We start from the raw sequence: 15,366 nt of genomic DNA on the forward strand, positions 1-15,366 counted from the left end.
ACTGCTTTAATTGTGAGATATTACTTTTTGTGTGTGTGGCTATGCATGAATTTTAAGATTGATTTTACGTTTGTGTGAAAAATACCAGTAATTTGTGGCATAGGGCTTTTACCAAATCAATAAGATGCTTCAAGCAGAAATGATACTTTGTTAACATTAATATTTCCAATCATTTGTGTCTTCATAAATCTCCTTTATCTGTATTTTTTTTAGTTTTCAGTGTAAAGATCTTTCAACTCGTTTACTAAGTCTATTCCTAATGTTTTTATTGTTTTATGATTATAGTTATTTTTTTTCCAAACTTATCATTGAGAGTGTTCAATGTTAATTGATAGAAACATGAAAGTCTTTATCTTTTGGATTATTCAATATTTCAAAATTCATTTCCAACATACAGATAGAAAGTATGTTCCCATCTACTGCTTCTCTCCTACAAAGTCAACATTAGCAAAAGTTTCAGAGCAAGGAGCCAGGAACTCAGTCCAGGTCTCCCCTCTGGGTTACTGGAACCCAGCTGCTGGAGTGTACATTCCTATCCCTCTGGGTTCATGCTAGGAGGAAGCTGAGGTCAGGATAGAGGAGCAGGAGTCTCACCATGTACTCTGACGTGGCTCATGCGCTGCCTAACCAACATTTTACCCACAACGGCTAGTGTCTACTTCATACAACAGATTTTTGCATTGCATTGTGATTTCGTAGCTCATGATTTTACTGAATTTGTTTATTAGTTCTAACAGCTTTGGGTGCAGTCTCTGATGTTTTCTAGATATAGGATTATGCCATCTGCAATTAGACATAATTTTATTTCTCCCTTTCAGATGAAGATACACTCCCTTTTAAAAAAATCTTTTAACAAGAACTTCGAGTAATACACTAAAAAGAAATGTGAAAATATGTACTCTTCTAATGTTCCTGATCTTAAACCAAAGCCTTCCAGGGCCCTGCACAATAGCTTACTGGCTAAAGTCCTTGCTTTGCCTGTGTAGGATTCCCTCTGGGCACCTGTGTGTTGCATTATGTTCCAGCTGCTCCACTTCCCATCCAGCTCCCTGCTGTGGCCTGAGAAGACAGTGGAAGACAGGCCAAAGCCTTGGGTCCCTGCACATGCATGGGAGACCCAGAAAAGGGTCTTGGCTTCAACTTTTCTCTCCATCTCTCCTTTTCTCCATAAAAATGACTTTCCAATATAAATAAACAAACAAATAAATGAATAGTCTTCTATTTTTACGATTGAATACATTGTTAGTTGAGGTCTTCTGATAAATGACATTTATTACTTTGAGTTAAGTTCATCTACACCTAATTGTTCAGAATATTTACCGTGAAAGAATCTTGAATTTGAAAAATCTTATTCTGCAGCTAATGAAACACCCTTACAATTTTAATTGTTTAATTCTGCTATTGTGACATATCACATTCATTGACTTAAATATGCTGAACTGTCCCTTCACACCACAGAGAGATCTCACTTGCTGAAAAATTTATAGAAAACTCATGAATTCACTTTTTAAGAAGCACTATTTTGCAAGGAAAACCAGTTGTTTTCCAATAAACATGGAAAGAACCAGCATAACTTTCCCATTATTTCTCAAGCAAATGTTTCTGGCTTGAAGTTTCACATGTGGCTGTCTTCTGGTTTTCAAATGGACTCTGTCTTTGTGACTTTTATGGGGATGAAGAAACTATTCCCAAACTTATTTGTGTGGGTGTTAGTAAGAGGTATTAGTTATTTGAAACGCAGTTCAATTTACACTGCTTTTCCTACTAGGTAGAGTGGTTTTAAAACAAAGAGGAACCCAATAGGGTCTTCTATAACTTAAGCTCAGAAGTGACATGGCACCTGTTCTTCTGCACTTGATGCTCGCAGACATCAACCCCAGTTGAAAGCATAGTAAGGACTGCAAGGTACAAAGCCCAACATCCTCACATAGAAATCATACAGAATCACTGATTAAGCACCTCAAGATCTGAGTCTTAACAAAGACATTTGTAGAAGAATTCAGGGGAAAAAAAAAAACCTTTTCCTTAACGCCACTAAAGAGCTGTGTTAAATAAGATGACCACATTTTTGACTTATTGTTTACCTGGGCGATATTAGATATCCCCTGATTGCTTCTCATCCTTGAGAGACACAAAGCAATAGTATGCGTGAGTATCAGAGAGGAATTGAAATTCTTAAATCTTTTAGACACTCTTTTTCTATGTTTTTGGGCACTTTCAGTAGTTTTACCAGAAAGATCTATTCACTCTTATATTGAAGTTAAGACAGTTTACATAATTGAAAAGGTTGAATAGAGTAGATCATTGTAGTTACACCTTTGAGGTACCACATTCTCAAATTCTTGTCAAAGCCTGCATTTGTCTTCTGGGGATCCATGAAATAATTTTGCTCTTCAAGGGCTTATGAACCTTCTTTTGATGTTTTCCTTAATAATTTTCTATATGCTTCAAGATAGAACATTGCAGTGAGGTAGCTCCGAGGCTTAACTGCACACCAGGGGCAACAATTCATACATGTTCTTTATTCTACCACAATGAGGCTGGGGGAAATGATGTAGTGTAGAATTACAAGCAGAATTTTCAGCTAACCATGCTACACAGACAGCATGACTCTGACCTGTTTATCTCCTTAAATACAATGGTGGGGAATCCTATATGCACAAAACTGTATCATGGAAAATAAGGATAATAAACAAAGAAAAAATAAACAAATCAATATTTTTCAGTGTGTGTCCAGTCATGAGGAACAAATAAAATTTTAAAACCAGGGTCATCATCAAGAGAATTAGCACAAGCAAAAGTAGTTGTCTGTTGTATTGTAATGCTCAGAGCTAAATACCTGAATGGAACAACTGGTTCAAACACCTGCCTGTCCCTCCTTGTTAAGAGCTTTCTTTTTATTCCCTGCTTTATTGATTTTTACTTGCTCATCACAGATCACTTCATCGCCTTCTGATTTGTTTCTCCTACTGACTTGGAACTTTTTATAGGTGTTTCATTACTGTTGGCAATTGCTGGCTACTGACCAAATATGATATGAATATGGAAGTGAAAATTTTCATACCACTTTAGCTGAACACTGGAAATGCAACTGCATACGCCTCAAATTAATTCAAAGAATGGCATTTAGATCCCAGCTCTAAGCATCTGCCTGGGCTGCCCTGTACCTAGGCAACTGTTACACTGCTGAGGGAAAGGCAGCCAGTAGCTGGAGGGATTTCTGGGCATGGTTTATGCTAAACTTGTGTTAACTACACCAGCATGCCAGCATAGTTTCTTCTATTTTTTTTAAAGATAAGATACAATGCAGCATGCATATCTACTTCCAAATCAAAGATGGACACCCCATGAAACTGTTAAATATATCTTGACAACAAGATGTTGCAATGACTGCCATTATCCATATCTGCAATGTCAGGATAGACTTAAATAGCAGAAGGATGGTCTTACAACTGTTACGAAGGACTATGCTATTGAAATAATATGGGGGAAATCGGTGGAAGGTGGGATCTGCACAAAGGGTGAGGGAATTCTGACATCCTTTGAAACTGTATCATAAAATTAAAAGTTAAAAAAAATGGGACAGCAGGGAACTCCTGGCCAGGACACCACACCATGGACCCCAGACCAGGAGGCTGCAGCTTGCTAGGGGAAGGAGTGGCAGAGGACATGACTGATGAGAGGGAAAGAATAATTTATTTGTTCTTCTACAAACTGGGGCACTGCACACACAGGCAGGAATGGGAACTGAGATGGAATGGTTTAGAGGACAACCTGAGCACATGTCTGTGTCAGGCCAAGGCACCATCCCATGTAGGAGACCTGGGCTAGGCTAAACAGCATCATTCCCTGCTGGCTGGTATGCACAGCATCTGGAGCTGGCCACAGGCATGGGAGAATTTTGGAACTTTCCAACTAGTCCATAGCTCCCTCTGGCTGCACATGGAACAGAGCCAGAGGTGGGCCATCCCAGGTAAGGCTACAGTACCCCCTGGTATTTGTGTGGACCAGATATGGGGCCAGGCTAGGCTGGGCCAGGCCTTAGTATCCTTTGAAATACATGTTGGTATTTAATATTGGACCACATCTGGCTGGGCTGGACTGGGCTGAATTACCCACCATTGAGGGCTGTGGGTGAGCCAGGGAAAGCAGGGGAAGCCCCTGGGGCCCTGAACCCACATGGGAGACTAGAGAGAAGCTCCCAATTCCTGGCTTTGGATTGGCAAAGTTCCTGCCACTGTGGCCATTTAGGCAATGAGCTAGTAGATGGAAGATCTTTCTCTCTGTGAATCCCTCTTTTCAATAAAAAATAAACAAATCCTAAAAACGAATCCTAAAATCTCTTTATGTTGGGACCAGCATGGCACATTCATCCTGTCAGTGGTACCTGCATCTGAAATGGGCATTGGTTTATTTCACATCCACCTCCCTGCTGATGCTCCAGCAGGGCAAAGGGGGCGGCAGAGGACTGCTCAAATTGTTGGGTCCTACGAGGTTTGTATGTTATGAAATCTTACAAATGAAATCAAAATACAAGAGAAAAATGTCTTCAAATTATAGAATACAAATCTACACATACATAGGCAAAATACACATACATATGTAAACCTTGTAAGTTCTAGTGAAACAGCTCTTTTATTTATTCATTTGATTTATTTGAAAGACAGAAAACAGAAAAAAGTCCTATCTTCTGGTTTGTCTCTCAAATGTCTGCAACACTTAGGGCTGTGCCATGCTGAAGTCAGGAGGCGAGAGCTCTGTGCAGATCTCCCATGCACGTGGCAGGGCATGACCTTCTAGAGCCATCATCTGTTGTCAGCCAGGGCATGTATTAACAGGAAGCTGGAATCTGGAGAGACCCAGGGGCTGAACCCACGCACTTGAACCTGGGCACTTCCCCACAGAATGAGGGCAGTCCAAGCAAATATATGCCTCTAGAAAAATTCGCAGTTAATTTTCACTAGGGGTATAAAGTTAAGAGTGCCAGAATATTACTACTGAATTGCTTCTTCTAATCACAATATTAGAAACACAAGTATCCAGGGCCACTGCTGTGGAGTGGTGAGTAAAGCCGCTGCCTATGGTGCCAGTAAACCAGACTGGCATCATTTCAAATGCCCAGCTGATCCACTTTTTTTTTAGCTACTTTCTAATACGCCTGGGAAAGCAGATGACCCAACTACTTAGGTTCCTGAAACTATGTGGGCAACGTCCAAAGAGCTCCTGGTTCCTGGTTTTGGAAACGCTCTTCTGCAGCCACAGAGACACCTAGAATGTGACAGAAGAGCCCACTTGGCCTCTCCCTGACTCTATCTCTGTAGCTCTGCCTTTCAAACAGATAAATCTTAAAAACAAGTAACACAAATATTCATCATTCAGGATTCATTGCGTTTTTTTTTTAAGGTTTGTTTATTTTATTGCAAAGGCAGATTTGCAGCGAGAAGGAGAGACAGACAGAAAGATCCTCTGTCCACTGCTACACTCCCCAAGTGACCACAGCGGCTGGAGCTGAGCTGACCCAAAGCCAGGAGCCTGACTATATGTCTGCATAAATTCCTTACAAACAGAAATGAAAAACATTTCATTTTTTTCAGTTATCCTAAAAGAGTTTATCTATTGTATTTTGATTTTGAGCATTTAAAAATAATCTATAATCATTTTGATAAACCTTAATTAGATCATCTTGAAGATGTGGGCTGATTGTCTATTAGATTATATAATAATTGTAACAATGTTCAACCACAAATGGATTTACATAAATTAGGTTTCAATAACAGAATATAAATTTGAAAGATTTACCATTACATTGTATAGTTTTACATAAATGAAGGTCAAACGTTTGTTAGTGAAATTTGACTATTTCAGATGCAACTATTACGACATTGCTAAATAACTGTCTTACATTACTTGCACTTTGTGAGGCAGGAGGTTTGATGCTACACCCAGTAAGCTTTTCGGTTTCACGGAGGAATTCCACCTGTGAGCTCTCTCCACCCTGGAAGCCCTGCAGCTGCGCAGGCAGCACTGCACTGCTGAGTCCTTTTTTTTTTTTTTTTTTCCCACAGCAGGATTTCCAAAGACCATGAGAAAAACGTGCATTCTGGAGCGATCATTTTATTGAATCTGTCCTTATAGGGATACAAATTTGACACAGGTTCAGTTTCTACCTAGCCTTGGCCTTCAGCCATTCTCTATTAAGTTTCTTTCTCAGTCTGTGATAATGTGGGTCCACATAAGGTTAGCAGTAAGAATCTCCTCCAAGAAGCTTGGAGGGCATCTGGCCTCAAACTGCTCCCAGCTTGTAAAAGAAGGAACTTGAACCTTCTTGTCCTCATAGGTTAATCATGACTTCAGATTCGACAGGAAGTCTTTAAAGCATTCAAGCTGGCTTTCGTCTTATTTGTTTTCACTGCGACAGACTATGTAGTTTGCACAAACAGGATGTCCAGTCTCTGTTTTAAGACTGCTGTATTTACCCCATGTTCTCCAGGGATTCGTGTTGAATAGAGATATCTGTAAACAGCACAGGAATTGCGCAGATGCGAGCTCTGGAATTCCAGTTTCTACTTCCTCCTACTTACCATTTTTCTAATTGAGTGAGGTTTTCTCACACAGGGTAGACAGAAAATTCTAGCTAATAGTTAGACTTCCTGTAATTGACAGAGGCCTAGGCCCAGATGCCAGCCAAGGGCAGGGCATGCATCCTCAAGAGCAACCTAAGGGAAGCAATGCAAGAGCAAACCCAGAAGCGAGACAGAGACAGGAAACACCTGACCCGCATTATGGGTCAAGGCTGGTGGGTGTTCTGCTGTGCATAGATGTGTAAAGAGCCAGTTGTTTCTATGTAGTCTTACACAGAGTCTAATCATCCCTCCATTTCCCCACCCTCACCCCAAAAGGCACATGGTTTGCCACCATTGTTTTGCTTTACCGTGCTCTTTCTACAAAACCAAAAATAAGGATCTTGCAACAGAACTCGTGAAGGGAAATACGCCTTTGGTAACAACTAGTTATTTCCTTCTTTTTATGTCAGGGCAGAATGTTGGAGATGATCATGAGTGTAAGAAGATGAATGACAAATGTAAATAAGTGATAAGAATAATGATTATACAAATAGTAGCAATAAGCCAGAATCTTACTAGCAAAGCTGCTCAATTATGCAGAAACTGTAATTTTTAACTATGAAATTTAATGTTTGATTTTTTAAAGGAAAACATTAACTTAAACAATATAAGCATATTTTCATCTGGTTACCTTTGAAATTTTTTGTCATCTTTTGAGTAACTTTTATAGAAATACTATAACATTTTCAGCTTCAACAAACATTTTTCTCAAAACAGAAACTACCGACTGCCATGTAATTATTAAACAAGACAAAAATAATCTGAAACCATATTATAAATTTTATTATGTAAAATACTTTTGATGGAGGTTCATATGCAATCAAATGTCTTTGCATAAATTAAATATGTATTTGTACTAATGTACTTTACAACATAGCAGCCCAATTATTTCAATTTCCAGTTATTTTCTTATGGAAAGGAGTAGAAACTTATTTTTAATCTAAATACCTTATGCATATCAAGGTCTACTTCCAAGTTATCTAATTTTCTGTTTAAGTATATATTAGGGTCAATTAGAAAACACCTCGTATTCCAGAAAGGCCTACTTTAAAATTCTGGAACATTGAGTTCAGTCTCACCTTTAAGTAGCATTTTGTGCAACAGAAAATTTACACATTCTCTAGTCATCCCCATCCCCCTCTATAAAATCTAAAGTGTTACATTTTACCCATATTTATTATTGATATAAATACTTCACCAAATACACAAAAATCTATTGTTTAAATATGAAAGTTGTTTAACCTGAAGAATTTATATTTTCCGTCTTTTATATTATTCACAGCATTGCATGACATGAATAAAAGAAACATTATGAGTAAGTTCCTAATTCAAGATGGGAAATATACTTATTAATTCTGTAAATTAACCAAAACTTCTTGAGCACCAACTAAAAGCTAGGCTGCTCTGTTTGATAATGAAGGCAGTTGGCAATCCCTGTCCCCACAGGGCTTAAACAGGCTTTACACTGCCACCAATGAATTCCATAGCTTAGACTCTGAGCTTATTCAACATATGAGAGCTGAATGAATGGTGTTTCTTGCTTTTTATTTTTATTACTTGTCAATTCAAATGTGATTTTAATAAAAATGGATTTCTGATTCTACTTATAAAAAAACCCAAGTGACTGAAAATAGCAGTTTCCATTTCTACTTTTTTCTTTTTTTAATTTATTTACTACATAGTCAAGAGGGAGACTGAAGGAGAGAACTCTCCTTACTGGCCACCCAGAAGATCCCTGGTCCGTTCTGAGCCCGAGATCCGGAAGCCAAGTATGGTCTCCCACGGGGGTGTAGGGTCCTAAGGCTTTGGGCCACCCTTAACTGCTTTCCCAGGCCACAAGCAGGGAGCTGGATGGAAGCAGGGCTGCCGGGATTAGAACTGGTGCCCATATGGCATCTTGGTGCATTCAAGGAGAGGACTTTAACTGCTAGGCTACCGAGCTGGGCCCAGTTTTGTCCCTTGTAATGTAAAACTGCAGTGATAAAATAAAATTGATTTATCACTGGAGACAAAAGGCATATATTCTAACATACAAAATATTTCTAGGGACTTATGAAAATGCATTTAAATTTTTTTAAATCCAAGGAATAAACAAATATAGTAATTATGAATAAAAAACAATCCATCGCAGATTGCATTATAATGCATACCTACATTGCCATAAATAATGTTCAACATTTTTCTGGAGGTGAGGTTTGAAAAATGTGAAGTGCCTATACCCATAAAGTTATAATTCAACATTAAATAAAATAGAGACAGCTCTCATTGCGTACTGCTATGGGTTCATGTTCAAGATATTTGTAAACACTAACAATAACACACATGCAAAAAAAAAAACCCTGGTGTATATTTAAACAATACACCACTACGCACAGCTTTCATGCAACAGTATTTTATATGCAGAGGTGAAATAGAAAAGTCAATCGAACATTTTTATGCACTTTTTGAAGTTGATTCCTATATTTAATGTGTCCATGTATAACTCTAGAAGATAGGACAGAAACTGCACCTAATATTAAGTTTTCAGGGAGGAACCACGTGTCTGGTAAGTAAGAATGGGAGACTGAGTTTTTCAGTAAATAGCCTTAAGCACATTTTCAATGTTGTGCCCTACATATTTCAAATAAAACATTTTCAAATAAATTAACGTAGGCTGCGATAATCGGCAATCATTCATTGTATACACTAGTTCACTCACTCTCTCACATGCAGCATCAAGCAACAAGTCTCTTAAAAAATACAATTATCATTATCTATGTGCCATGCAAGTATGTTCTTTCTAGAATTAAAACACATGATGTTTCCAAGAAGTTCCAAGTTGGGTCTCACTCAATCAAGAAATGACTAGACAATCTGCAAAGATGTATACATTCAACTGCCTTAGGAATCTGAGTTTTCTTTGCTGAAGAACCTATCCACTTTCTAGATTTTAACATATGAATTCTTCCCCCATCTTTACTTCCTCCTGATTTCACCAACTACCAAACCTTAGCACTGCAAAGAAGAGGTCTTACAGACATCAGGTTCAAACACATCTGCTTCGTACAAGCACCATGACTTTGCCGCCCTCATGGCTTTTCAGTATTTCATCAACTTCCCATTGCCAATCAGTGAGTGCAAGTTTTCTTTTCTAAAAATGTTTTTTTTTTTTGGTGACTACTTTTGCCCCCCTCTTTTTTTATCTTTTGTGTCTTCCTTTTTGAAATGCTGTACCCTCTTGTCTATGCTCCGACCACAGTCTCTAGCTGACTCTCCAGATATGGTTCTGTGGGTTGGTTGCTCAGATACAGCCAATGAGAGCCACCTGTCATTAAGTAGATGTCTCAGTATATCCACTTCTCCTTTTCAACCGACACTTTTTAAAATTAAAAACAAAACAAACAAATTTCCAAGATAGCCTTTAGACACACAGTGTCCTAAGATGAGATCAGTGGCATGTTTTCCTTTAACAAATAATTAAGTGGATGAGGTGCAGAGAAGTAATTTAAATAAAATAGCAGAGTGTATTTAATAGAGTATTACAGATAGAAATAGCCCAATGGAAAAATATATGGTAAACCATTAAAACTCATGATCAGGGTGTGGTCTTCTGACGCAGAGCTTACTGCGCTGCTGGCACGCTGGTATTCCATGTCAGAAAGCCTGGGTTCCAGCTCAACCCCTGCTCCCAATTTCAGCTTCCTGCTAATGCAGACAGGGTGGCAGCAGGTGGTGCCCAGGTTATCGGGTTTCTGTCACCCATGCCCAAAACCCTGATAGCAGCTGCTCTCCAAGCAGCACCCTGTCCCAGGTCCCAGAGCTGCAGGGCTTTGAGGCATGCAGCAGCACATAGGAGGCTGCCTGCTCTTGCATGCTCTCTCTCTGACACCCAAACTTTAACCAAAAAAAAGTCAAAAATATATATCTTTATGAAGATAATTTAGACAAAACAATTCCTATATAGAGTATGAATTAATATAACCATATTTCTTCAAATATAAGTAAAATTTACATCCACATAATATTGAGATATTACACATTTTTAAAATCTTTTTTCTGTACCAGCTTCCAAACTCGCTGTGTCACTATTATCATCAAGAAGATATCGCTATCACCATCCACTGTCTGAAGTGCCAAAGGATTGTTTCCTTGTAGCATTTGCATCTTTCTTTTTTAGATATGCATTTTCCGATTGTTTTCTAATGGTGACTGTAACTACACTGCCATTCTTCCTTCATTTAACAGTAACTCTGAGGCTCCCCTTGCAGCACAGCAAGCAGAGCCGCCTGCACCCCTGGTGTCCTGACAAAGGAACATCACAGCTGAGACTAATCCTTCATAAACAAAGATGCTGAAACCAGGGAATGTTTAAATTCTGTGTTCCTGTAGATTTTATTGAATGCTTATCAATTATTTTCCTGCTAACATGAACAGAGTTTTGTTGGGTATTAGAATATTTCCTTGTATAAGCTAAAACCCCCAGGCTTCCCCAAATCTTGGTTATAGTCAAAAATCATGATCTAGGTATCCCTATACTCCTACAAGAATGTGGGAGATATCTGGAGTAGGCTGAAACTAAACTTGTGGCTTGGAACCAAGTACAGACAGGCTTAGTCAGTCAGCTTCAGGGCGGGCAGCGATGTGTGAGAAGGAAAATTAGCTGCATGACACGGGAGTTTTCGGGCTATTGGTTAGGCTTTATCAGTGTGGAAACAGTTGACTGAGAAAAGAGGCCCGAGCTGAACGATGAAAATGGTTAATTAGGAATACATAATGGCACAGCCGTTAATAACCCATCATTGATATAAGAGCACTGGAGTTTAGCATCCACCCCTGTTACTTCTAATCACATGTCTTTGGCTAAATTAATCATCCGGTGCCGTCTCCTCTAGTGTAAAACATAGACAGTTACGGGAGATTTTGAGGATTAACCAAGGCAGTATGGCATCTGGTACATCAGGACATGAAGACATGTAACTAATGTTCACAATCATTACTAGAACTAAGACCGCAAAGCTCAGGTTTTACTCAGCATTCCAGCATTTAGGTGTACATGGTAGCCCCCTTAGTATTGCGTTAGATACCAAAATCGGCAGACAGACAAGTGCTTTATAAAAAGTGACATAATATTGGTACATAATCAATACACATTCTCCAGGATCATCTATAAATCACACATGATATCTGGCAAACTGTAACTGTTATGCTAACAGTTATTACAGTACATTGTATAAGGAGTAAAGATAAGAAAAAAATCTGTCCAGGTTCAGAACACATGCATTTTTTTTTCTTCTAGACTAGTTTTAATCTCTAGTAAGCTGAATCCAACAATAAGGAAATTACAGATATGAAGGAGCAACTGTACTATACCAGGGCTGTGTAGTAGCCTACTTGACTCTCACTCCCAGCACTTTCTCCATTTATATACAGACACATCCATATGTATATTATGGCCCACACAGATTTTTCAAGTTCAGACAGCTTTTGAACTAACATATCAGAATCAAGTGGATTACCCAGTGCTCAACAACCTCAATCTTAAACTGGCAAAAAACTTGGAAACCTTACGTTATTCGCAGAATATCTTCTTTTTATAAGGTGCTATGCCATGATGACAGATTCATGCGAATTCTAGGAATGAAGAAATATTTTCCTAGAAGATTTTACGTTAACCAGGATTAAATGACAGTTCTAAGAGAAATATATTTATGTGCAAATTATCAAATTAAGTTTATAATTCATTGTTAAATTTTGTTTTAAAGATTTATTTATTTTTATCGTAAAGAAAGATCTGATTTATGGAGAGAAGGAGAAACAGAAAAATCTTTCAACTGCTGGTTCTCTCCCCAAACAGACAAAATGGCCAGAGCTGGGGTGATCTGAAGCCAGGAGCCAGGAGCTTGTCCCGGTCCCCCTACAGGTGCAGAGTCCCAAAGCATTCGGCCATCTTCCACTGCTTGAAGTGGGGATCTGGGAAATGGAGCAGCCAGGACATGACCCAGTGTTCTCATGGATTCCAGCGCTTTCAAGGTGAAGATTTAGCCAGTAAGCCTCTCTGCTTGGCCCTGATGTTTAATTTTTTTGTAATAGTACTATTATAATTATTCATTTCCTCATTTTCAGTTACTTGAAGACAATTGTGTAAGCACCCAAGACCAAATAAATAAATAAATTAATTAATAAGTAAAAAGAGAGAATAGATAATCTGCAAATAAGAAACTTCCAGTGAATAAATTCACCAGCACTCTCAGGGGAACATCAACATTCCAATCTGTTAAGAAACACAATACCTCGTGTGAGAGACGTGTCCCCTTCCATGAAGTGAAGTGTCCTCCAAATCCTTCTGCAAGCTTCGTGTGCAGATTCAATCAGCTGTGCACAAACATCAGCTGAGAATCAAATCACATCTGTATTAAACAGACATAGGCTTGATATTATAAACAACACAGTATACCAACTATGACTGCTACACATTTTATTTCACACTAATATTCAATGTACAAACCAAAATTATATGAAGTAGTAATGAAGAATTCACCTTTGTCATCACCCTATTGTTCTGACTGTTAAAATCCCGTCAGTATATCTGTCATATGGAATGAACCACCATTTACACTGCATCACGTATTATAAGTAATCTACATGTGATCTGATGCATACAGGAAAAAGTGCTTAGGTTCTATATAAATACTTGACTATCCCTATATAAGACACTTTAAGACCCCGGGATTTTTGGCAACTTCAAGGAAGTTCCTGGAACGAACCTACTGAAGAAAATAACCATAAAATAAATAAATAAAAATTAAAAGAAAACAACTATACAGTCTCTGCCTCCACCCCAAAGCTGTTGTCTCAGAATTTCTGGAATGGTTTTATTATATTTTCAATTTAAAAAAGAAAAGAATAAATCCTTTTCTGATTCTGATACATGTGTTTGGGAACTGCAGTTCCAGAAAGAGAACAAAGTCCCCTGTAATCATCTGGAAGCATTAGCTCAACTCTGAGATCTGAGCATCAGTCCTTACACATCCTCGTTCCTGGGAAAGGTGGCTACAGATGGGGAATCAGGAAACAAACGACTATGCACTTTTCCATCTGAGCATGTCAGAGAATTGTAACGGCACACACTGACCAGTAAACAGCAGGATAGTAACTAATATCCTTTTTTAAAATATATATGTATTTTTTATTTGAAAGGCAGATTTTTTACATACACCGTAGAAGAGAAAGAGTTATTCTATGTGTTGGTTCACTCCCCAAAAGGGTGCAACAGCTGATCCGAAGCTGGGAGTCAGAAGGTTCTTCTGGATCTCCCATGTGAATGCAAGGGCCCAAAGACGTGAGCCATCCTCTGCTTCCTTCCCAGGCCACAGACAGCAGCTGCACGGTAAGTGGAGCAGCAGGAACTAGAAACATGCCCATTTGGGATGCTGGCGCCACAGGCAGAGGACCAGCCAGCTGAACTATTACAGCCATCAAACCCCAGCTGCTTTTTCCTTCTGTTGAATGTTGGTCTTTCCTTGAAGTGAGAGATGGTGACACAGTACGCCAACGATCTCCCATGCACGGTTTAGAATAAAATTCTAAGTAAGGAAAAAGAAAGATAACAAATGGCACTTTGTTGCAGATGCGACCCGGTTAGAAGCTGTGCATGGAGAGTTTCACAAAGGGGCTTCCTCACCCTGCAATCCAGCATGGAGACTCTCCGTCTCTGCCATTCGAGCATGAGGAAGCAAGGGCAGCTTGTACTTTCCACCTTTAGACTTCAGAATTCAAAGCAAGTGTGACTTGTTCTCTACCCTCTTGAACCCAACTTTATGAGACCAAGTCCCAAGTCCCAGTGTGAAAAATTTAACATAGAACTAAGCAGAACGGGGACTCGACACAATCTGTTGAATGAATAAATTTTAAAAACTATAAACTCTGTTCCTACCTAGGTGTTCACTTCTTTTATAACTCCCCCTGTTGAAGTTATTGCTGATGCCAAAGTTTTAACAGACAAAGTTGGCTTTATTGTAGACTAGTACAGCGGGGGAGAGGGGCCAATCTCAGTGAACAACTGTGCTAACAGAGAGCTGGGGAATTTGTATGAGCTTAGGTGACTGGCTCACAGGCCGTCTGTTTGCCGATACTCCCCAAAGGAAAGTAAACATTTCCCTTGTTTCTTCATGGGATGTTACTTTACAATCTGAGACAGACACCCAGCAGCTGTGAGTCCCACCTCCCAGCCCTATCCACTCCCACCATCACCGCCCAAGCACACAGAGAAACTGGGAGCTCAAAATGCTATCTTTCAACAAGGTTACATTTCAGAGAAGACTCTGAATTGGTCCTGAGAGTTGATAAGAAACTTAGGCAAGGGTCCGGCGCAGTAGCCTAGCAGCTAACGTCCTCGCCTTGAACCCACCAGCATCCCATATGGGCACCGGTTCTAATCCCAGGAGCCCCACTTCCCATACATCTTCCTGCTTGTGACCTGGGAAAGCAGTTGAGGACGCCCCTAAGCCTTGGGACCTTGCACCTGCATAGGAGACCAGGAGGAAGTTCCTGGCTCCTGGCTCCTGGCTTCGATTTGGCACAGCACCGGTTGTTGTGGTCACTCGGGGAGTGAATCATCTGATGGAAGATCTTCCTCTCTGTCTCTCCTCCTCTAGTATATCTGACTTTGCAATAAAATAAATAAATAAATAAATAAATATAAAAAATTAAAAAAAAAACTTAGGCAATGGCTAAACACCCTAAAGGGGCAGAGGCAGACTTCACA

The 15,366-nt window shown here is 39.3% G+C and overlaps 1 long non-coding RNA gene across 1 annotated transcript in view; it reads right to left on the minus strand.

The window, feature by feature from the left end:
- Nucleotides 1–15,366, minus strand: part of LOC105941880 (uncharacterized) — a 173,599-nt gene that overhangs the window by 157,062 nt on the left and 1,171 nt on the right. The window contains exon 2 of the long non-coding RNA XR_009244339.1: nucleotides 12,893–13,009. This is a non-coding gene — a long non-coding RNA (uncharacterized LOC105941880). The remainder of the gene's footprint in view (nucleotides 1–12,892; nucleotides 13,010–15,366) is intronic.

This window comes from Ochotona princeps, chromosome 28 (assembly GCF_030435755.1).
Source record: "Ochotona princeps isolate mOchPri1 chromosome 28, mOchPri1.hap1, whole genome shotgun sequence".
Lineage (NCBI taxonomy): Eukaryota > Metazoa > Chordata > Mammalia > Lagomorpha > Ochotonidae > Ochotona > Ochotona princeps.